Below are 23,607 nucleotides of genomic sequence, written 5' to 3'. Positions count from 1 at the left end.
GGGGGTTTATATATTGTATTCAAGTAACTGAAGTGTGGCTGGCCTTGCAGTTGAAGCATTTACCTACTCACTGAAGAGTAGAGCCTAGATCCTGTGCAGTGGAGAGGGGCATGGTGTTAGTAGTTGTTTGCATTTTTCTTTTCACTGAATCAGCATGTGGCACCATAATCTAGATCACTCATCTGAGGATCCTTCTACATCAAACAATTCTCTACTAAACATTCTGCACAGGGCCAGCATGGGTGAGGGAGCTAGGATGAGATCAGGCTCTGAGGTTGGGTGGCCGCAGGCAAGTCACTTCACCTGTTTTAGTTTATCTTTAAAAATTGCCTTCTTCAAGGATTATTGCAAGGGTTAATTAGTTAACATTCACTCTTCTTTACAATCCTGAAGTTGTTCACATTTGCTAGTGTCTGTGTCGGGTGTTTTTTTTCCTTTGGGCTGCTCTACATCTAATTACTGTTGTTAGAATTCTGCTGTTGAAGTAGCTCCGGTATCCAGGAAGCGATTCATACTGAGGTTGAAGTCCATGAAAAATCTGACACTCGATTATTGCATTCTGCGGTAATGGCCCAAACTATGCAGCAACTCTGCATTATTTTGGATCAGTACTGTTGAAAACAATATCACGTGCTGTTGCGTCTGCGTGGTGTTGATTTATATTCAGGGTTAATACCGAGTGCAAATTCGTTGCCTAGTACATATGCCCTTAGGTTTAATCTATACTACTAGTTCCTTGTGGAGCCGAGGACCATCAGTTTCTGCTCAGTGGACTAATTCTTCTGCTTCTGCCTGGCAGCAATATACCGCATATACACATTACCAGATCTTCATTTGGCTGCTGAGGTCCATTCAGAAGCTGGTGCCTTTCCAAAGCATATTTCACATTCTGGCCTGGCTGCTCTGTGTAGCTATGTGGTGCTGCTAGAAGCACACAAGTGTGGGGATGCCCTGATGGCTTGGTGATGGTCTGTCAGTTCTGGTAGCAGAGGCAGGTGAGTGTCAATATGGACTTACTCTATAATTTCAACTGTATGATACTTTCTTACTGTGTGGATCAGTTTTGATTTAATATTGCCTTTGAAGTGGAGTAATACCTCTTCCTCAAAACAAAGTTTTTCTCTCTTGCATAATGGCTAAGGGAGGAGCATTAGATGTTTCCTTTTTCTATAGCATTTCCTTGATCATAGGTTTAACTATGTGTCTGTTATGCATTTTGAAGTATTGGTTTCCGCAGTTGGTCAGTAAAAGGGTATAAAATATGATGGATCTTCCTGTAAGATGCCAACTATGGAATATATGCAAGACTTCCAGCTTTTCTTTGCATTTTGAGAGAGATGATGTATGGCTGTTTCTTATGATAGCAGAATGTGCTTCATTCAAGATTTTGTAATTTTTTTGTATTAGAATAAATGTTCTATTGCTTCTAATAAAGTTGAAGTGCACTTTGTTTGTAGCAAGCCAAGTGGATTGTGGAGAAATTGCGTTCATTTTTTAATGAATACTAACTAGATCCTGCAGTTGAAACAAACAAAAAAAACCCCAACCCCCCCGAAAAATACAAACAATTACTATAACTTTTATATGTAGTATGGTGGTAATAAAAAAGCATGTCTTATATCATCGTACTGCTTCCTTCATGATAACCTCATCCTATTAAAAAGGGGATTCAGTAGCAAAATCATGCTTATTGAACAACATGGATATGAGCTCTTTTGAATCAGTTATCTTCTCTTAACTGTACTGAATTTTAAAATGGAACATCATTTATGAAACTGATTTGTAAACTGCTCACTTCTACTGTGTGACAGGATACGAGGCAAGTGAGACCGATGATCTGACCTAGTAAATGGTAATTCTTATTTTCTTATGATTATATGATGCACAATGTGAGACGACTGAGCTTGACAACCCAGATGATCCTTTCCAATCTAATGTTTCTCTGCCTTATGGGAATCTTGGGCCGAATGTGAGCAGCCAGAAAATCTGTGATGACCGGTTTTACCGCTGTTCTAGCATTTAAGATTTTTTGTACTAGAAGTAGCTGCTTGTTTTATGCGCTATGACTAAGGTTGTGGTTCTTACATAATGTTAGCATCCTCCCTTAGTGGAAATGTGTATTTGAATGGAAATGCTTCTGCATCCACAAAGCTCTAGTCTACAGCACTTCCATCTTCTACTATCTCGCCCTCCAAAGCATGAAATCATGGAGGCATTTGTGCTACTGCAGAGCCAGTGAATTGATTAAACATGTTATCAATTGAAAGAAAAAATGTTGAAACAATTTTTTCTTTGATCATCACTAAGATGGTAGGATTTAAAAAAAAATTCCATTTGTTTGCGTAGTTTGTTTTATCGCCCTGATTGGGAAAACAATTGCACTGTGCTGTTTTGTTTGCATCCATCTTTTACAAAACTACAGGAAGAAAAGAAATGCATTAAATACTAAGAAAGTTAGGGTCTAAACCACAAATATTGGTAGAGAAAATTGAAGCTGGTGTAGAACCTTTAAGTACTTTGGATAAAATGAAGTCTTGAGACCATAACCTGGGGCTTCTTCTGCCCAGATAACTGCATTTATCACTGGATTTAAGGTAAGGATCATGTTTCTATTCACTTTGGATGCTTACAGACTTAAAAAAAAAAAAAAATCCCTCAGAAGCAGCAGCCTGTAGTTTGACCTGGCATCTGTATAGATTGGGTGCTTTAGCGGGGCTTTTTAGCAGTTTTATCTTCAGCCGATTCAATCAGCTGTTAGATAAAAGCACCAAAATAACCCCACCACAGTGTGCAGTCTATATAGATGTTGGGTCCAACTAATGCAATGTCTAATACAATGCCTCGCGGGAGTATAGCAATTTTAAAGTAAAGCCCTTTTTTTAATGTCTGTAAGCATCCATCTGTCTGTCTAACCCTTTGAATCTTTCATTATTGACAGCACCGTTATTATTGATAACTTCCAAAGAGGATGCTTTCACCCTAGTCCCGGCAGTTAGGGTTAGAACTAGGGTGAACCATCAGGACTGGGAGGGCATTGAACATGTGTCTCTGACTTCCTGGGCAGTGCTCTGTTCACTATTATATAACAGATGAACACCACTGCCACAGGCACATCCACCTCCTGTTTCTAAAATGAAAAGGGTGAGCCAGCTTATTATGTTTTGTTTATTGACTAAACCAGTTATTGGTGATGGTGAAAAGACTAGTAACATTGAATACAACAGAAAACCTTAAAATAGCATAAAGAACAGCTTTGAGTTATGTAAATTATAACAAAGTGATGCAGCATAAAATTATTTTCAAATGCAGTTCCTATTTGGTTGGAAGTATGCAGGGAAATTATGAAGTGCATGTGTGGTTTGTTTGTATGTATATTGTGCCCATGTAAAAAGCTGAATACTTAACTTTGGTGAATCAGACAAGACGCTTTGATGCAAATTCCCATTGTGAACATTACAGTGTACTGTATTTAAATAATCATAGAATCATAGAAAATTAGGGTTGGAAGGGACCTCAACCCCCTGCTCAAAGTAGGGCCATCCTCAGTTATATCTTCCTAACCGGGGATTTGTATAGTCAGGTCTTAAAAAGCTCCAAGGATGGAAATTCCAACCAGAATAACATTATTAAAATGAAATTGATATTTTCCCAAAGGAATGCAGTTACCTTGTGAAATATGAAATTATCTCTTCTCTTAATAAAACGTGTACTTGATGAGCCAGAACAGAAAAGAGAAAGCTTGAAGTTAATCTATTGCTGGCTATATTCAGTCAGAGAGATGATAACTTGGCAATAAAAACTCAATCAGGCTAAATCGTTTATCAGAAAGGTAAGATTGAGAAAGGAACCAGTTAAATGGGAAAAAAATAAAGTCACTTTGTCATAGCACTATTTAACATGCAAGTCTGGGTATAAATGTTTTTAACACTAGAAGGAAAAATCAAGGTTAATCTGAGTTGATTAAAAATGTTCATGTTACATTGCAAATAACAGACTAATTCAGGAGTAGGAACCTCTTCTGGCTGCTGGCCAGATGACTCGCCCCAGATCAGAGGTAGGTGGAGAGGCGTTAGGGCTTGGCCACTCCTGGTGCGTATCCCCACAGCAGCAGGGGGCTGTCTGGGCTGGATCCAATAGCACTATGTACCAGATCTGGCCGTAGGTTGCCAACCTGAGGAGTAACTGATTAAACATTTTACTGTGTAAACAATGGGGAAAGCATTAAGGACCATCTAAGTTGGGCCAGTTTTCATGGACTGATTTGTAATTTATAGTTTTGAAGAAACTTTGTCTCTTTCTGCCTGCCTGTAGACTTTCTGTATGCCAGGGCATTCATCCTTTCAGCCTTTATTTGCATATGCATTCAGAATTTTTAAGCTTTGTCTTTATTATCTTTGAAGAAATTTCTGTTGAGATGCTACATTATCTTACTTTTTACTTGAGGATTACAAAATAACTTCTGAGGTTTTGACACGCACATTGGAAATGATGCTGCCAAGCCTCATTCATCTAAATGAGGTAGATGGGGTTAAGAACTGTTTCACTGTCTGAAAATGTATGAAATTGTGCAAAGGACTTGCTCAATAGAAGCCTTAGCCTTGTTTTGACTGAATACTGAAAAAAATAATAGCATTCACAGGAGGGAATCAAACCCCGAAATATTATTGATTTCAGCATGCAGTCATCTTCATGTTTTGTTACAGAAGTATTTATATCAGCGGCTCCATTTTTGGGGATTGTGTGCTGGGCAGAAGCATCCCAATTTCCCTTACAGCTCCTAGACATTATAATGATGTTCCAGAAAGGCATATATAGATGTGCCCAACCTTGCCTATACATATAAAGTGAAATGTTTCCTGTCGATTTTTTTTTTTAAAGTTATCTCACTTTAATTTCACCCATAAAGGGAAGCTGTCAGTCCTATTGTTGCCCTGAAGTTTATGGTTTCTCTTGTGTGCTAGGAACCAGGCAACTGGGGTTTTATTTCTAGCTGTGGCATAGACTTCTTGTGGGGACTTGGGCAAATCACAGAGGGTCTGTCTGCCTGTCGTCTCACTACTCCTTAGTTTCTCCATTTGAAAATAGAAGCACTTCGTATTTTTTATTTTTATTTTTACTTTTTTTTTTTTTTTACCAGACAGACAAAGCCATAAGGGAACATAACTCTTACAGACGTTAGGGTGGAAAAGAGAAGATCCGTAGCTGTTTATCAATAGCTTTTGTACTTATGAAGTCAAAGACTGACTCCAGATTTTTTGCAAGCTCTGGTGTGGCTTTTTCAGCCAAAGAATCTGGGGTCTTTAGAAAGAGATGCGGTACCCAGTCTTTATCTTTGTAGCCTGGAACATCTTATAATGCTGCTGAACTGTCCCAAAGGAGAGCACTGGCAGAGGTCTGTGTAAAGCGTCTGAGGAATGCCAGGGAAACATTTAGAAAGATAAAGGATACTGCAAAGAGGGTGCAGTCCAATTCTGGGCAGTGGAGCAATTAGGCTCTGATTGCTTGGGGTTAGTGTGGATTTTTCCCTCTCAAACATCCATGAAGTTGTTTCCCAAATTCTTCCCACAATCTCTCTTCCTTTCAGGGCAAGTGACTGGATTGATTCCTTATATTGCTCTGCAAACTTCTCTGTATAAGACCAGAGAGTTCAAGATAAGCACTTATGTCAGCCGTTAGTTTAAGTTGAATTGCAAGAGGATCCCTGTCATCTAAGTTCTTACAGAAGATTTAATAGCTTTATGATCCATACACAAATCAAAATGATTGAGGGTAGTTTGCCACAAGTGCTAGGGCAGCTAAAAGTGGGTAGGGTACGGCCAAGCCTATAGTAAAAAACTGCCATTGAGCATTTGCTTGCAGAACCAAGAGTAGCCATTTAAGCATGCTTCTAGCACTGTGTTTGTGGATTCTAATATACCATCCCAACTGGATTTGTATCCTAATTTTCTGTATGTCGTGTTAGCAAGAACCAGAAGGTTAGGTACTGTAGAAACCACTTCATAACATAAAGTAAGCCAGTTTTTATTCATCTTCTTGCATTTTGTCTCAGAATTTATTAGGGGGTTCCTTTGGACTCTCTACTTCTGTGGGGTACAGCATTAATGATTATCAAACATATCTTCCCATGTTAGAAAATAAATTCTTTCTTTTTACTGGGACCAAATTGGTTTCCTCCTTACCAGATTTCTGTTACTATAAGATTTTTGGTAGCCCTACCTCTTGTTCCTGCATCCAAATGAAATATGAAAATTAAGTATTTTATAATAATTTTTCCTTTGAACATTAGGATCTGGTATGTGAGACAGCATTGACTTCAGTAAACTCGGGCATATTTTAGATCTCTATATCACCCAGTGTGGGTATCCCCACTCCTTTACTTTTGTTAGGGAGACTGCCAATATCCCGTTGCCCATGGGAGGTCCAGTGACTAACTGTTTTCCTCATACAGTAATGGTAAAGGAAATCCAAATGCTTCTCATTTGGGTCTTTAATAAGAGTCCACATCTGGCCTCTCCTGTCTATTCATTCTTCTGTGGTTGAAGTAACTGGAGGAAGTTTCCTTTTTTTCCCAGTGTGATGACTCTGTTTACATCTGTGGCCTTTTTCTAGGAGAGATGTAATATTGCATTAATTTTTAAGGATATGCTGGATGGCAGCATAAGAAAGCTCAATGTTCTGATGCCCAATGAATCTTGAATTATGGGTTCTGATTACATTGCTCATCTGAACATTTGAGTTAAAAAAATTCCTTTAAGATGGAAAAAATACCCCTGGCATCTGTATGAATGTTCTACAGTGCTTTTGTAGAACTTGCCAAATCTTCCAGTATGTCTAGTATATTGATGCAGTGTTTCGTCAGGATTAATAAACTGCATTATTTGGAAAGAAGAACCAGTCTCTAAGTATTGTTTACCACAATGCAAGGAATCAGCCTCTTGCATTTTAGTTTTTTTGGGAGTCGAGCAATTAAGAATGAGATTATTTGACAAATAATGTGTGTATCCTTTGGTGGGTGTGGTGGTGTGGCAACTTGACTGGAAATGCTTAGCCATGCTGCACAGTGGACTGCTGTAGTTTGTTGTAACTGTGACCTAAACTTCTTCCACCCCAGCTTCTTCCTCATGCAGCCCCTTCTCACCCTCCTTACTGTCAGACCCTTGGCACATGGAAGTGAGGGGCAAATTTGAAAAGACTGACCTTCAAATAAACAGACCTCTAGTAATTTGCATATATTACAGATACTCCTAGACTTAGTTGATCCAGATGTGATGCATTTTACCTTTTTTTAAACTGTTGTAGGTTTTAGCTCAGATATTCCACTTTTAAGGAGCATTTTTGTATCTACTTATACATCATACAAACTATGTATGATATTAGTCCAAAGCTAAAAGGCTCATAATTTACTATATATTTCATCGGGTTGAGTCCCAGCTCAATCAACAGTATTTCAAACCATGATGACCCCTGCTCATTATGTGGGTGTACTCCAGGTTACGCCCCCCCACCCCCCCACACACAAAGGATCCATGTGCTAATTAGCCCTCCAGTCTTGACTGGAACTGGGGTTCTTGTCATGAATCCTGGGATCCTCCAAAAATTTATATACAGATGAGGTGAAGGACAGCTTGGTCTGACTTCACCTCATTGACAGTGGGCCACACTTTTTTTAGCATATGATACAATGATCACAAAACAAGGAAAAACATATTCACAATTTTATGTCCAAATTTTGCAACCACCTGATTGTTGATTACTATTATTGTGCAAATCCAATAGAGTTTCATTGAATGCATGGTGAGGGCATTCAGAGATTATATGGTTCAAAATTTGAAAAGAAACACCACAGTTGCAGTTTGGTGAGCTAGTCCAGCCCCACTGATGCAACAGAAATCTACATCTGCTATGTCCTTTCCTGATTTGGTTTAGAGAAGACCAAAGATGTCTAGGGAGATGAAAGCCAGCTAGTCTAATGGTGAGATTTGTAGTAATAACTTCCGTATTAAGGAGTGAATTGAGTCACTTTTGTGGCATTTTGAATCTTAAATAATTCTTGCTCAAGTTGCGTTGCTGTTCTCTAAGTAGGATGTCTAGATTTTAATCTTGGACATGGTGGGCTTAAGAGCTCTTCATGTATAGGCAGCTGTGGGTTATTTTTTATTTTAGTACATAACTTAGCTAAGGCATTTTTTTTCTTAATGGGGGAGAATGTATGATACTAAGAATAGGGAGCCATTGAAGAGGGCTGGATTGGATTCTTCCTGTAATGAATTGCATTGCTTGGTTGAGTTGTATATCAACTTTATTAGCTTGAGTATTGTTTAACCAGATTGGAGCACAGTATTCCACCAAAGAGTAGACAAGGACTAAGGCTGTTGTTCTCAGTGCATTGACATCATCTCCCCATGAAAGTGAGTTTCTGGAGCAAATTATTTTGGAGTTCTAACTTGGCTACTGTCATAGTTAAGTGATTTTTATAGGTCTTTGTTCTCTCTAGGATGATTCCTGAATATTTAGGAGTACCATTTTAACATAGGTGCTGGTTTCTGAAAACAGTAATGGGTTGATTAATTAGCTTGTTTATTGTTTAAGTGAAATGTAGACGCTTCCCAGGATTTGGGCACAAATGTCATTGTTTAAAGTAGGTATCTAAAATATTCAGATCAGATGTGAGTATTATTTCTGTTCTGGAGAAACAAGATTGTTGCATAACCAGAGCTTTGTCATCAGTGTGTGTGAATTTTCTTGAGGAGGTGCCTGGGTGGTCATGAATGTAAAGAGTAAACAACAGAGATGCAAGGACTGATCCCCATGGGAGTCCATTGTTTAGTCTGTGGTCTACTGATGTTTTCAGAAAAAAAATTGGAACTGTCTATTGCTCAGCATATTGTCTAGTAAATTAGCAATTTTAAGACAAGGTATGATGATCACATATACCAGCTTATGTGTATTTTCTGTCCATAGCTTGGGTGAACTGTTTGATGTTTGCCAGACATTTAAGGCTGGTGAAGAAACGGGAATAATTGGAAATGGGAAAGAAAGGTGCAGCTCAGCTGTGGGAGTGAAGTAGAAGTCAGAATGTATTCAATGTAATGGCTCACCATGACTTGTAAAAGAGTTGGTGCTCAAGGGAACTGTGTGCAGCAGACACCACTGTGTATGTTGAGCAGATGGGCTGCATTGACTTATCTTTGTGGTAAGGTTCCCATCAGCATTTTGGCCTTTTTGCTAAACCCAAATATAGTATTTTTGGCACCAAGGGGAGGGTGTCTGGGCTTGTTTGACCCATCCGTTGGTGGCCTGGTATTGTAGTACCTCCAGGCCTGGTGCCAGTTCCCTGTGGAGGGAACACCTGCGTGTTCATTTTATTATATATTTTTAAGGGCCACTCCAAAAATAAAAGTTCCCATCAGTATGTTTGCCCAATATGGGCCATATGTTTTATAGTCATGCTTAGTGTTGGCTACATTTAATCAGCTTAATAGTTGGTTTCCATTCCTGAGCACATACTGTTTTTGGCAGCAGTTTAATGATAGACAGTGTATTTAATGAGGCTTCCTTGTATACAAATGTAAGATGAGGGGCTTCCCCCCCATGTAGATTGTGGGGGGGGGCGGACTTTTGTCCTGTATTAGAATAAATATAGCAGTTTATTATAGCAGAAATACATCCCAGTAAAAAAATTAAAAGGGTGAGATTGTGAAACCAGGAAGTTAAGCACCCAATTCAGGACAATTTGGGCACATAACTCTTTCATGTGCTTTATCCAAATGTCCAGTATACAGATTTATAAAAACTGTTATGAATGAGAAATGGCTAAAATCCAAACCTGTAATGTAGGAGATATAAGCCAAGCAGTGCCACCTGAATCTCAGAACATTTTTACAGTCTTGAAGTTTTCAAGAGAAAGTTATTTACTATTTTAAAATCAATATAACTAACGTATGTTATGCTTCAGAAGTTAGTATGATTTGCTTAAATTTAAATAGACAAATTTTACTTGGATCTAGCTACTAAACAGTGCTACCATTGTACCTCCATAGGTAACACAGTAAACACACTTGGATAGCTGAAATACATCTGTTTCTTCTTAACAATTAAACAGTGCAGCCCTATTTTTACTATAATTTTACAGGTTATGGTTTTGAAATCTGTATTGAAAAATGCACAGAAATATAAGTTTATGCAGAAACAAAGCCCGATCTGATATCCAATACAGTTGCCATCAGGTGGTAAGTCCAGTGTGGTGGGAGGGAAGGGCTGTGGGGGGTAGATTAACGGCCCCTGCTGTGAGGTAGGGGGCAGGGGCAGGCACTGCCCAGACGGGGCGCGGGGGCACAGGACAGAGTCATGGCTCGGGGGGTGGGGGCGGCTCCCACTGCTGCTTGCATCCTGGGAGGGCGGGGGCGGTGGGCATGTGCCCCCGGATCTGAGCGGCGTGGGGCGGGCTGCAGCTATGGGTGGAGCCGTAGCCAGCACTGCACGGGGCTTTTCTTACCAGAGGCTGGGCTCAGAGTGGGCTGTGGTGGTGCTGGGAAGAGGCTACAGCCACCCCAGGTTTTGCTGCAGCTCTGCTCCCAGCCCTACACTGCTGTCTGGCACTGCTGTGGCTAAACGCCTTGCCTCCACCCAAGCACCAGTAAAAGCTGGGGCTGCGCTGGGCAATGGTGTGGATCTGGGAGTGGAGCTGCAGCAAAATTTGGGGTGGCTGCAGCCTCGTTTCAGCACCATCAGAGCCTGCTCTAAGTCCAGCCCCCAGCAAGAAATGCCCCACGCAGCACAGTCTCTTTCTCCAACCCGCAGCTGCAGCCTGCCCCACGCCACACAGATCTGGGGGCACATGTGCCTCTGTGCCCACTCTGCTGGGGTGTAAGCAGCAGCAGGAGCTGCCCCCACCCCATAAGTTGCACCTCTGTCCTGCACCCCATCTACCCTGGCTGGGCAGTGCCTGCCTCTGCCCCCTCCCTCACTCTGTGGTGCTTTGATCTGCTCCCCCATGCCCCTTCCCTCCCCTTCTGATTTACCAGCTGGAGGCAGCTCTCTACAATGCCGGCTCTGCTCTGTGCTGTGCTATGGCTGCACTCAGCATGGGTATTTATTGGCCAAATTATCGGTCCCATAGGCCAAAATCTGATATAGACAATTTTCTTTATATCGGTACCAGGTCTGATATTGGACTGATGCATCAGTGCAGCTCTAGTCACTAGTAGTGGGGAACTAGATTTGATGACCCAATGGGTCCCTCCAGGTCCTTTGTTCCCATGTTTTCTGAGTACTAGAAAACTATCCTTTCTTTTTAAAGCTTACTTTTTGTATATTAAAAAGGGGGCAAAATGACATACATTGGAGCAGTGGGTCTCTACTGTTTTAAATACGAGACACCACTCCATAACATTTTGAGTATAGTTGAGATCCATTTTTGTGCTGCCTTAGCTTCCCTCAGTACTTTTCAGCTGGGGCAATGCTGCTGACATGGCTGGGTGAAGATGCTCCACATGCTTTGTGCAGAGCCAGACCAGGAAAGGCTGTGGCAGGAGCATGCTCTCATTCCTGCATTAGGATTATCTGATAACCCTAAAACAGGCAGGAGAGACTGCTCTTGCCAGAACCATTTCTGGTCTGACCTTGCACAGAAACAGGGGTGTGGGGCAGTTTTATTTGCTCCAGCTCTATCTGCTCTTGTTTCTAGGAAGAGGATACAAGGTTGGAAAATAAAGGGTTATGGCAAGAATTAGAGCTCCTGCCTGCTTTAGACTTATCAAATAAAACCTCATTTAGTCAGGAGTGTTCACGCAGGCCATAGCCCTTTCTGGTCTGGCAGCACATGAGGCATGCAAGGCACTTTTATCTGGCTACATACAGCAGTGGTGCCCACATTGTAGTGTCTCTGGAAGGCTCTCATGGCTCTCTGGTTGAGAACCAGTGCATTAGAAAGTATTAAAAAGTGAGATTTTTTGTTTTTGCTAAGAAAGCAAGGATATCTATATAACAATTCAAACTTTATAATGTGAGAGCTTGAATATCTGGGTGCCTGTACACAGGTGTGGAGGGTACTCTGACACGTAATTACAGCATGTCACAGCAGACTCGATTAATCAAATCTGGCTTGTGGATCATCAAATGAGCTTTTGTACAAGCACGCCCATTGCCATTTTGAATCACAGGGACACTGATACATGAAATGCTGTGGTGCTTTAATTAGAGTGGATCTCGGAGCTACTCTAATTAAAGTGCTGCCACCCCCCATCCCCCAACCCCAGAGCACATGTAAAAATGTCCTTTGTTTTAGCAGCTCTGTTCAATTATTGTCTTATGCCATCATTTGTTTTTCTTACCAGAACAAGGAGCAATGTTTCAAGTTGCAGCAAGGGAAGTTTAGGTTGGATATTAGGAAAAATGTTCTCATGAGGAAGACAGTAAAACACTGAAACAGGTTACTCAGAGAGGTGGTGCACTCTCCATCCTTGGAGGTTTTTAAGCCCCAGCTAGACGCAGCTTTGGCTTAGTTGGGGATGGTCCTGCTTTGAGCAGTTGGTTGGACTAGATGACCTGATGGAGGTCCCTTCCAACTCTAAATTTCTATGATTGTATGATAAGTAGGAGGATGCTGATATCCTTCTAGAAGGACTGACTTCTTGGGATAACCTAGTGTTGGAATAAAGTTAGTGAAAGCTTCAGAAACAAAAAAGAAGCCGATAATCGATAATTTTATTTTTTCCTTTTGATCTGATACTCAACTAATGTATCGGTGCACCTCTGGTTTTTTTGAGTTGTTTTGTAACAGAAGAATTGCTCTTATTTTTCTGTAGTCAAAAATGAGTGAAAACTAAGAGCTGTATTTTCTGAGGTGTACCTTCAGTCTAAGGTAACCCTTGCTGCCCCAAATATATCCTATCAAATGTAAGACATAGGTAAAAATCCCAGTTCTCACTCAGATGAATTTTCTTTGAAAATCACCATTTGATTTCAGAGATTTGAAGTTTAGCATCAGGTCAGTGCTTGTATCATAACTGTTTTGTCCTGCTGTATAGGATTTATTTTGTTTTTTAGTTCCAGGCTCTTGTTCTTTGGGCTAAAAGATATATGTATATGGAGGCAGCATTTTTAGAAGAGTGTTGAAGGGTTGACAGTAGTTCATGTTTCATAATTAACTACTTCTGTCAAGTAAGTTAATGTCCTTAATAATCTTTTGATACTTTGTTCTTAATTGTTTGGAATGATGGTGTCCATAATCAGGAACTGAAAGGCCAGGGACTTTTTATAAGTGTATAAGTGATTGGAAATCATTTCAAATCTTTATCACAACAGGGCTAGGGACAGGCATGCAAAAAGCCTAAGCCTGAATTGATTCAATCTTTGCTAATTAGTCTAACCTGGCTAGGTTGAACCAGTTTGCAACTGAACAGATATTCCCTCTGGACTTAGGAAATGCAGGTACATGCCTGCAGTGGCTCAGGGTAGAAGCTGAGGGGTGCTAGAGCAGCCCTCCCTACCTTCTACAGTGCTGAGCTGGGGTGGGGCGTGGCCAGGCCTGGCCAGGATGCTCTGATTAGGGAGGGGTGTAAACCCCCACCCTGCCTGCGGTCTCAGGCTTTTCTCCTGCTCACTGCTCAAGTGTTGCCAGCCCCCATCCCCAGGCTAGTACTCTGAGCAAAGGCGTGTGTGTGCAGTGCATGCATCTGTTGATGATACTGAGCTTTTTGATCTCCTCCCTGTCTGCAAACCTGGCAGGGCTGCAAGCCAGCAGGGAGTTATTAAAACTACAGTGTGTATCAACCCATGAGCAAAATAAAAGCCTCTCTCATTAGTTCAACCTCTTCTTAAACAGCAACTCCAAAACACCCTAAGCAGACACTGTCCTATCTGCCTTTGTCTTGTCCCAGTGAAATTGGAGACACGCAGACACCTCTCAGTATTAGCTAGGATACCACTTGCCTAGGGTCCGTGGGGCTGGGGTCCATGCTGTGGGAGGTAGGGAGGGGGAAATCCCTGCTTGAGCAGTGAGGGAAGCCAGGCAGACACTGCTGGGCCTGCAGTCTACCCCAGAGCTCTAGCCGTGGAGGAGAGGGGCAGAGTCAGCCTATTGTTTGGAGCAGAGAGCATAGCCTAGCCCATCCTGGGGCTGCAAAGCATCTGGGTTGCTGGGGAACTCTGGTTTAAATTAAACCAGGAAGGTGTCTGGGAGAGACATTGCATAAACCAGTTTGATCCAAATCAGTTAAGTCTGATACTACATTCAACCAGGTTTATCTTAAACCAGTTTCAGCCATTTTCAGACTGATTTATGTCCACTGAGTTTATGTTCTGTTACAGGTTGAAACCAGTTTTTGATCACTTAAACCAGTTTATTTGTAATGTCTGTCCCTAACCCAGAAGTTCAGTGTACATAAATCGCTTTCAAAATGGCCAAAACTGGTTTAAGATAAAACTGGGTGAATGTAGTATCAGACTTAACTGATTTAGGTTAAATTGGTTTATTGAACCTGTCCCAGATCCCCTCCAGATTCAAGTTAACTTGCAGTCCCCCAGAATCTCATGCTGCTTTGCAGCTCCCCGCAAACTCCCCTGCACCCTTGCCTGGTTGGTGGGCTTGCCTGGGCCCAATTTGTTTGCTCCAGCTGAGCAGGGAGGAATGCTCTTGTGCCCCTTGGCTTCTGGCCTGGGCCACTGCAGGAATGTGGCTGCATTTCCAGAATCAAAAGTGAATGTCTGTTCATTTGCTTATGGTTCAATATATGCAGCTTAGACTAACCTATGAAGATTGAATCAGTTCAGGACTTGGACTTTTTGACTATACTAAGCCAAAGTGAGAACGGGGGAAGAGTAAAGTGGATTTTCTCAGCACTCTGTTAAGAATTTTGAGGAACAAAACAGCTGGCAGAAAATATGAATTCTGATATTTTCTTAAAATAATATTTATTTGAGAGCTTTTTTCAGGCTTATTAAAGTCATTTGTTCAGGGAGATACTGATTAAAAAGGGAAAGTTGTCAGGTTCCTGTTAGAATGATTAGATCTAATCTTAACATTTGGAAAGCGTATCGTGATCTTTAATAGCTTCTCAGATGCCTGCCTGCCTGCCTGCCTGCACTATGTAGTTGCAATTAGCATGAGATAAGTCATTTTTGTCTTATTTATATGATTTTTGACCACTGCCCTTATTAAGACTTTTTTTTCTTCTACCACCTCCCAAGAAGAATATGCTTTCTCAGCCAGGCCACAGCAGTGGTCTGTCAGATAACAGCACTGTTGCATCATCGTGCATTATTGAGGCAGTGGTGGCCTTGTCTGTAACTCTCCATATTTGCCATTTCATCCTGAGATGGTTATCTCTAGAACTGCTCCCATTTCCTTCATAATGCTAACTCTGCTTTTAATTTGAGTACAAAAATAAATGTGCCATAATTCTGAACTGAAACAAAACAAACAGTGCTGGGATATCTGCAGAACGCTCAGGTTTTATTTTTCAGAAACATTGGAAGGATTCTTAAGATAACATCAATTTGTTTTGATCCTAATAGGAAGAGTTTGAGTGCCAGGAAAGCAATTATTTCCACATGGGTATTTCTTGTATTTTTGTGACCTAATCATTGTCCTACCCTGGTTGTTCAGTATAGTGTTCTTTATTCAGAAATCAAAACCATATTTTGTCGATTTTATATGTTCCTCCCTCCCCCCCCCAAAAAAACAAACAAAAAACCCCAAAACTCATCTATTTTTGGTAGAAGGGTGGAGTTATGATTCAATAATACCTAATGTAAGAGCCGAAGAAGTATTTTGAAGTCCCTATTGCAGTACTTTCATGAGTGCAGTAGCAAGTAAATGATCGTTTATAAATCATTAAAGCTAAATTTTTTTTAATAGTTACATCTGACTCTAAGCCAATTTTTAATCCTGGAAGTGATACTGTACAGGTGAAATGTACCTGCCCAGTGAAGAACTGCATAGGAGTGGAAGTCTGTCCATCTGATATTCAGGATTGCTTCTCAGCAGGCATCCCTCACATAAAGAATCCCCCCAAACCTTGTTAAATTTCTGGGTTTACTTTGGGTTAAGTAGAGGCCTTGTTATGCTAAATGCTCTTTGTTCCCACAGAAGTTTCCTCCCATCACCCAGTGCTAATTAATAAATATTGAATTTTTCCTCCACACTTTTTTTTCTCATCAATCATTAATACAGTGGTTCGCAATTTAGGGTACTGCAAGACCTTTGCATGGAGGAGGTGGAGGGGTTGTGGCACCTGGCCTCTGCACTTGGAGACAAGCACTCACTCCTTCTTCCCTCTCCCTTCTCCTCCCCACTTGGGTAAGTAAGGGTAAAACTGACCCACCCATGACAGAGCATGGGAGTGGCTGGCACAGGGGTTGTTTAGGGGTTGGGGAGCAGCGGTAACCTGAAGCCATGTGTGTAACGTCCACTTGATGCCCTGGGAGCAAACATATACGGGGCCAGGCTGAGTTAGTGGAGCGCTCTTTACCAGCAGCCTGGAAGGGTTGATATTTTCATTTTATATTCTAATGTAATAATATATTTAAATAATAGTATATTAATTGATCATATGGCCCCATATGGTTTATTACAATATCCATACTATATTAAATTAGGAGTGTTACTAAACTCAGAAAAGGTAGAGGGTTTCCTTGAGTCTGAGAATGCTGAGGACCCCTGCATACCTATCTGGAGATTCCATGCTCATTATTATTATTAATTACTAATAACTCCTGAGAGGTTCTAAAGGTAAATATCACATATAATGCTAGCTAGAGAAGGTCCTAGGGTTGAAGTTTTTTGCTAATAAAGAATAGTGCAATTACTCTTTCTTCCCATCGGAGCCATGCAACCTCCTTGTACAGTGGTCCTGAGGAAAGACAAAGACAAGGAGAAGTGGTTTAAGGTCATTTCCACTCCACTCATTTTTTTTTCTTCATTCTGCCTCAAATCTCACAGCAGAATAGGACACAGAACCCTAAATCATTTTAGCTATATTGTTATGTGAGATCTATCAAAACCACTTCTAGTTACAGTTTCCATTTTTTGTCACATTTTCATGAAAAACAATTTTTCCGGTATAATTTCCTGCCCTTTTCACCCATGTAAGAGAAACCTTTGATGCAAACCACTAATGTAATCTATCTTGTGTATCAGAAAAATGACAAAGTCTTAGAAAAATTCCCATCACTAACAAGGCATTTGTTCACTATAGGGGGATGTATTCTAAATGCTTCTGAATTATTGCACTGCTTCATTTTGTAGCATAATGATTTTTCTGTTTGTATTTTGTTACACTTGAAAAGGTGACATCTTACAGTGCCTTAAAAAATGCCCAAAGACTTCATAAAAGGCACCGTTTTAGACAGTGGAACACAAGTGTGTGGCTTCTAAAGATGATTCTGATTTAATTAATGTTGTTTTGGGCACTTTTTGTTTCCTGTGATTCAGCTTACGGGCATGCCAGGCCTAATCACTTACAGGCACATTATGGAGTAAAGGGCAATGGGATACCAGATATCTGATCCCTAACCCTCTTGCCTTCATATCACAAAGATGTCATTATTATCAGGGGTTCAAAAGTTCTGCTCTCACGGACTGCTCTGACATCTCTGGTTTCCATCCTTTTGTTTGAATGCTTGTTGCTGTCATGTTAATTTGTGGGGAAGATATTTTCCTGTGTTTAAATAAATACTATAATTATAGCACCACACTGGCAACACTGTAGTTATGATGCAGGAGGCATTTTTATTTTAAGCTCCTGTCTTTAATCACTGATAAGTTTCTTTAAAATAAACAAAAAAGAAAAGAAAAATAAAGTCTTCTTGGCTAAAATGTCAGTCTCATTTGTTCTCATTCCAGCTGTGAAATTTTCTGGAAAGTTGGATAAAATTGCATTAGGCTGTTTTATCAGAACGTGTCATATGATATTTTTCATATTCATGTTGCACATTTTTTGGCACTTGATTTAGTTCACTGTACAGTTTCATTTGTAACTGTCAGGGTTATCCTGAGCTAATAATGCTTTTGATGTGTATAAAAAGATTGAATTGGAACAAGTGAAGATATAATTTTTGAGAGTCTGTGCCACACCCTTTATGGGATTAAAAATGTATTTAAAAATAGAGTAAGTCTCATCAACTTTTATGCTCTCTCTTTCTCCTGGCTGAAAATGTTTTGTGCAAAGCACAGTATATATAGCCCCCGAATACATTTAACTTTACTTGAAAATATAATGAAATTACTACATATTCCTTTAACTGAACTTGTACATTCCTCTCAATATATTTTCTAATTTCTGAGATTTTATTTGAATCTAATCTTTCTCATTAAGCAAAATGTTTAAATCTGTCATTTTAATGTGCATCCCCCCTCCCTTTCCCCTAGTCTCCCCCGCTTCCCCCAGATAAGGGGAGTTTTTGTGCAGAAACATAAAGATAGATAGTTGCCTCTGGGCAGAGTTGAGTCCCTCCTTCCTTCATAGGGGAAGGTCACTTCCATGGATGTAATTTTATTTTTATTATATTCTTGAAGGAATTTTATTTCAGTAGAAACATAATAATAATGTGCTGAAGCCCTTGTAAATGCTGTCAGCAGTTTGAGAACATGCCCTTGCATGTCAAAAATGAATGCTTTTATAAAGAGCCTTTTTGGAATTTAATATTGAGGCTGTCCCTTGTAGTGCATCATAAAGGAGCAGTAAATGGAAAATGCAAAAGCATAATAATAAAATGGCTCTGTGGTCAACCTTTTGGCTTAGGATTAGGATATGTGACTGAGTTGCTTCTAAACATTGTCATCAACTGGGAAATTCCTTTGATAAGTTCAACTAAATATTGAGGCAAAGATAATTTAATTGCAGCAGCTGTTTGTACCTTAACATGATCAGAAAGGAAATTTAAAAATAAGGAATCCTGCAAAAATATTTAATATTAATATTAAACTAAAAGCTTATATTTGTGAGAGGGGCAAAATTTAATAGATTTTTGGAGGGGAATATTGCCCATAGGAATTTGTTTCCTAAACAAATGTGCAAGTTAAGCTTTCATGTGGAAATCTACAAAGATTTTAAGAGGATCTTACCTTTCAAAGTTCTGTTTACTGCCTATATCTTCTGATACCTCTAACATTTTGAGTGACTTCAAAGCTGAGCTACTGCAAACAATTGTGAGTGAGTGTTGGTCTTGATTTCAGAGTACTAAGGTTGTCCAGTACTGTGAAGCTCTTAGTTGCGATTGCTGCTGGATCATTGCTATCTTGGGCCAGTTTGCCACAGACCATCCATTTTCTATGGTTTTGAGCAGTTGTGCTCAACCTTTTGGCTCTGTTAGCCAGTAGAGTGGAGTGGAGCTGATCCCTGGGCCAGATCAGGTCCTGAGGCCTGGCACTGCTCCATCCTATCTCTGTGCACTGGGCACTACTACTTCTGGTCCCATATGCTGGGATTGGTCCCTGGGGGCATAGCATTGCCCCTTCCTGCTTGGATTGGGCCCAGGGACCTGGTGCCTGCCCTTTCCTGGCCTCCCACTGAGATTGGTCCCTGGGATCTGGTGCTGCCCCTTCCTAGCCCCACACATGCTATGGCCTAGCACCACCCCCACATAGCCCTGTGCACTGGGATTGGATAGCCGCTTCAGTGTGCAGAGCCTGGGGCTCCCCAGAGGTCCTGACATTTGGTGGTGGGGGAGCAGTATCACTGCTTCCCCATTGCCAAATCTCTGGACCCATGGGGAGATCTGCAGGCTGGATGATGTAGTCCTGTGGGTTGAGGCTTGAACAGCTTTGGTTTAGAAGTTGCAAGGTTAGTTTTGGCTATGAAGGAGGAAAGTGAATTTGTTATGAAACTTTAGTTGAATACTTTTTTTCAACAAATAGTTTTAAAATTCCTGGTGAACCTGGTAGTCCACTAGGCTAATGGAATTAAGGTGCATCTATTTCTGTAGTCAGTGGCACCAAAGGGAGTGATGGGGCTGGTATGTCCAGCTACCATTTACTCTTTAGCCAGTGACAAGGGTACCCATTTACATCCATTTACAGTGAAGGGGAGGGGAAGCAGGGATTGCAGGCTTTTACCCTGAATGTTTAAAAAAAAAAAAAAAAGTTGGCATACTAGTTTATAATTTAACTTAGAATTGAAACAGTTGGAGGCCGTGAATAGTAGTGAGACACTGCTGATGACTTGTGTAACTGCATCTTGTCCATTTGCATGCTTTTAATTTTAAAAAGGAGCTAAAGGAATGAAAGTGAATATATTGCATACATAAGAGAAATCCATTTTTAGGAGAAATGCCTTTTGATTATAGTATAGTGGGTACTTGGAGCAACACAGTGGGGTCCACAAGTGAAAAATCCCAAATTTGAAAGTTTAGAGAATGGCTTTATCTTTTATAGGTTTGGATTTAAATTTTGAAAATTACCTAATAGACTAGAGCTCAGTATTCCTCCTTATGGTATACAAATTAGAGATTTTCTGTTTTTTTAAAACATTTTTACATTGTATAGTATATTGTGGTAGAGGTATCTAATGGTTATACAGATAATGCATAACTCAGAATTGCATACGTTTTAGAAGCATAGTGACGTATGTATTATCACATTCTGTTTTTTTAATATTAATTCTAAAACCTGTTATACATTTTGAGAAAATTGGTATATAGATGCCAGTATTCAGAAGACTTACTAGCTCAAACTGTATATTTATTTTATTCCTTTTTCTAAACATTTTTTTAATTAATACTTCGTAAAATAGCATGCAAGTATTTTTCCATGATCATAAAGGTGAAATACAAAGCCAAAATGAAGATGGAATTAAACTCAGAAATATTTGCTAGTTGTATCCACAAAGGAGTTTCTGGTATAAAGAATGCGGAGAAATAATTGTATTCTAACATTTAAAAAAGTCTCTTGTCTACATATATTTTTTAACACTTTGTTAGTACATTCTAGAGTTTATTATTGCTTGGGATGTTGGTGACAGACAGAATATAGAACAACAGAAGTATAGTCCTGTTGAAAGAAGAAAATCTGTTCAATTCTCAGTCTAGCTTTGTGTTGAGTTAATAGAGATTCCTGGAGACTCAAAGAATCATAGGATTTAGGTCAACACGTGTGAATATAATTTTTGCTAAAATAGCTTATGAGAAAATGATTTGACTATGTAGTAAAATAAGTACTTTTACTAAATTGCAGCCACATATTATATAAATTCCTTCTCTATAACAAACGATACTATGTTTCACAAATACAGACTGTGACTGTATAAAAGTCTCTCTGAGAGTAGAATTCAATGTAAATCTGAAGAATAAAAATAAAACAGGGGAAGAGGAGGTTTTTGGGTCATAGCAGATCTTGGACTATTTAGTTATGCATCCTTCTAAAAAATACACAGAAGCAGTGGCAACCAGTTATGGATGAGACGTGTATAGGATGAATCTGCTCTCCTTTTTTATTTAAAAAAAAAATGTTAGGAGAAAGCCTTTTTTCTTCTAAGTACTTATAAAGCACTGAAGCCTTATCTTTCTCAAGCTGTTAATTTTGCCTTTCATCTTTTGAAAAAAGCTGTAGATCAGTTAGGGCCGAATATAATGGTTTAGGTCTCCAAAGGCAGGGTCTGGCAACTACCAGAACCAAGATAAAACTCTAGGTTAGACTTGTGTGTAGCTGTACCAGCAAAGGGACCAGAAAGTTTGGCACAACAGTGGTACTCAGTACTACTTGGTTTGTCTTTCCCTTCCGGTTTGGTATAATTTGGGTTAATACATTAAGTGAAGAATTAGAAATTCAGAAATATAAAGATTTTATATGACTTGACAAAACCAGAAATTAAGTCAGTTCAACAGTGGATCAAACACTGCTCTCTTAACAGAAGACTCCCAAGGGCACTCTGAGAATTCAGAGAAAATTTCCCTTCCTTTTGTGGATATAACTCGACTAGAAGAACAGTCTAGCCTCACACCTAAGTAGACAAATTTTAAAACAGGCCTGTGTTAGTTACAGAAGCATAAATACTGTTGATCAATGTTAAATTTAGGTTCCTACAGCATGTCTGTAGAATGATAAAAAATAAAAATATAAGAATATCATTCTGTAAGCACTCACTGGGCTTTGTATCATTGAGTGCATGGGGACTGCCTGCACCAATATATCCAGCCACAGTTAGATGGATTTATCTCATTCTAGTCATTAAAGGTTCAAAATTGTTCTCCTTGACCCCCTGTCTTGGAGTGTGAGATACTAGTGATAACTGAGGATCTGCAAAAAAATGTCAGCATGAACAAACACTGGTGGAGCAATTCTCCCACTCTGTACCATGAAACCAATCTGCTCTTGTCAGTTACAATTCTATGGAAGCTAATTCCTCGTTGATAGAATCCTGTGAAAAATATGCAGTCCTTATGAACAAACTGACTAGTGCCTCACTGGCCAGAACATTCCTTGGTGGTTGTGTATATGCATCTGCACATATATGTGCGCTAGTCTGTATTAAAAACAAATCCTAGTTGTTCTTAATACTGGCATTCCAAGAACTTGGCTTTGCAATCTAAATAACTGTCTTTTCAGAATGTGTTTGTAAGTGCTGATGCACACAAAAATAAAATATTGTTCTTCTGGAATGGTACTATGTGCTATAATAAAAATTGGGTGTTCCAGACTGACTGACAGAATAAAATAATGACCTTTCAATTTTAAGACCTTAAATCAGGTCCTTTGGAGAGTGACAAAACTAAGTTTACTCATCTCAGACTAGTGGACTGCTGTCCCGATCACCACATACAATTAAGCATAAATGATGTCTCTGCTCAGGGCTGGCTTAAGACTGATTTAGCAAGGAAACTTAATTACTTCTCGCCCTCAGAGAAAATGGCCTGACAAGGTTGAGGTCATTGGCAGGGCAGTGTGGGAAAGCTACTGCTGCATCTCCCTTCACCAGTCTGACTTACGGATAATGAGAAGATTTTGCCTAGTAGGAGTGTTGCACCATTAGCCTGGAATAATACAAATATTCCCTCAAAAGAACTTGTGCAATATTTTGTTTGCATGTTTGTTACAGTTTAATTGGGAAATAAAAATCAAGTACTTTTTAGAACTGCTTTAATTAACTAAAAACCCTCCATATGTACTCCGTTTTCCAGGCATATTTCTTGACAGAATCAAATTACTTCCATTTCTAGCTGTAGTTATTTTGTACTAATGAAGAATGAAACTGTGTATGAAACCTTAAATAACTGTAAGTTTGCCCCTTACTGCCATATAAACATCAGTCAAGCAATGCTCAAGTTAGTGTTTCACAATTTAGTGCTCTCACAATAGGTGTTTTATTTATTTTTTTCACACATTTTGAGGCAGTAGTTTAATGAGTGTTGATGGATAAACTTTGAAGAATTATTTTTTAACGTTTACAAAATAGTACTTCGTAACACAAAATTGCTTAATTTGGCTTTTTAGGATTGTGTTTATTAAAGGAAACAGGAATTTGTATTTTGTGACTCCAAGGATTACATTTGGGGGGAAAAAAAAATCAGGAAGACAACCAGTCCCTTTCCTTTGCCCAGTCTGCTCCCTGCCCTGTGCACCCTGCATGATGTGCTGCTCTGCTTTCTGCTTCCTACCCTCTTTGCCATTGT

The 23,607-nt window shown here is 39.8% G+C and overlaps 1 protein-coding gene across 2 annotated transcripts in view; it reads left to right on the top strand.

The window, feature by feature from the left end:
- The window catches only part of TMEM135 (transmembrane protein 135), a 346,955-nt gene that overhangs the window by 156,405 nt on the left and 166,943 nt on the right, over positions 1 to 23,607 (top strand). The window lies entirely within an intron of this gene.

The sequence above is a fragment of the Crocodylus siamensis genome, chromosome 1 (genome assembly GCF_052110815.1).
Source record: "Crocodylus siamensis isolate JL-2025a chromosome 1, ASM5211081v1, whole genome shotgun sequence".
NCBI classification, from domain to species: Eukaryota; Metazoa; Chordata; order Crocodylia; family Crocodylidae; genus Crocodylus; species Crocodylus siamensis.
This window is presented reverse-complemented; position numbering and strand designations above follow the sequence as displayed.